The sequence below is a fragment of the Macaca nemestrina genome, chromosome 2 (genome assembly GCF_043159975.1).
Source record: "Macaca nemestrina isolate mMacNem1 chromosome 2, mMacNem.hap1, whole genome shotgun sequence".
NCBI classification, from domain to species: domain Eukaryota; kingdom Metazoa; phylum Chordata; class Mammalia; order Primates; family Cercopithecidae; genus Macaca; species Macaca nemestrina.
This window is the reverse complement of record NC_092126.1, coordinates 78,606,853-78,608,232: the sequence shown is the minus strand read 5'-3', so window position 1 is coordinate 78,608,232 and position 1,380 is coordinate 78,606,853.

Here is a 1,380-nt window from a genome sequence, read left to right as displayed (position 1 = left end):
TTTTTATTGTGATATTCAAAGGATATAACAAGTAAATATATATTCTTAATTTTTAAACTCATATACTTTTACAAATCTACTGGGGGTATCTTTCCATCCTTTATAAGTATCTCAATCCAGAAAAATACAATGTCAAACTATTTTGACATCTAAGAGCAATCAAATTTTACTATTTTTTTAGACTTACACATTAACCACAAAGTGTTTTCCCTTAATGTATACTTTTTGAATATCTAATTTAAAATAAATTGCAGGGAATCATGTTATTAACCTGTCGGAAAACTAGTCAATGTAGAGTTGAATACCTATACACTGTAAAATCCATCTAGGGTTGGTCTGTGTAATATGAAATTCAGAGTTGGTCTGTGTAATATGAAAAAGTAGTAAAGCACCTGAACTTGGAATTGTAAATAACCGTCACCCTATTTCATATGCATGTTTAGAATGTTGAATATATGGTCCCATGAAATAACGTGATGTGTAATTTGCTTTTTGATGGGTAGGAGTTAATAGAAAGGTAAGAAGAAAAGGAAATGAAAAAGAAATGGAAGACCAAGGATTATAATTATCCTAGATTGAGGATTGTTAAGCTTAAAAGTAAGTAAAATGTTTAAGAATATTTCAAAATACTCAGTTTTAAAAGTAAGAAAATTTCTGATCTGGGACACCAGAGATAACTGATGATCATTTAGTTCCATTGTAAGACTGCATATAAACTACACAGTTCTTAATGAACAAGGCAGATGGTGGGCATTAGGAATTGATAATAAGTTAGTTTATTTGCCAAGCAGTTATTCACCAAGTTGTAAAAATATATCTGGTACAAGTTACACTGCATCAAGAGCCATAGACTAAGAATAGCTTGTATGGATTCGAAATTTTTGCTATGTATTATGTTACTAAATCTTACAATTTATGTTGCCAACAGATCTTTGATGAAAGAGGAAATGAAGTCCAACAGGTGTTTACACTCACTCACTATACTTCCTACCTTGCGATAATTAATGCTAAGAAAAATTATTCAAATTAGTGTAAATAGGTAATTTTTAAAGAGTCAATTCTAAAGTATGTAAATCTTGTTTTTGTTTTTTAAATTATTGACACTAAAATGTACATAGTTTTTATTACAAAGTATTACAGATCCTTTAACTATTATTTGTTGTGAATCTGCAAGAGAGAGACAAAGAATGAAAACATGTATCAGCAATATTTTACCTGACATTTTGCTGTCAAAACCTCTGAAAATAATGCTTACAACTACCATAACTCAAATATGGCTTAGAAACCCTATTTTATTTAAATAACTTATGGGGTAAATAATTTTACTAGTTTTTCATTAACATTTATTTTCTATTTCTTATTAACCCACCCAGAATTCTA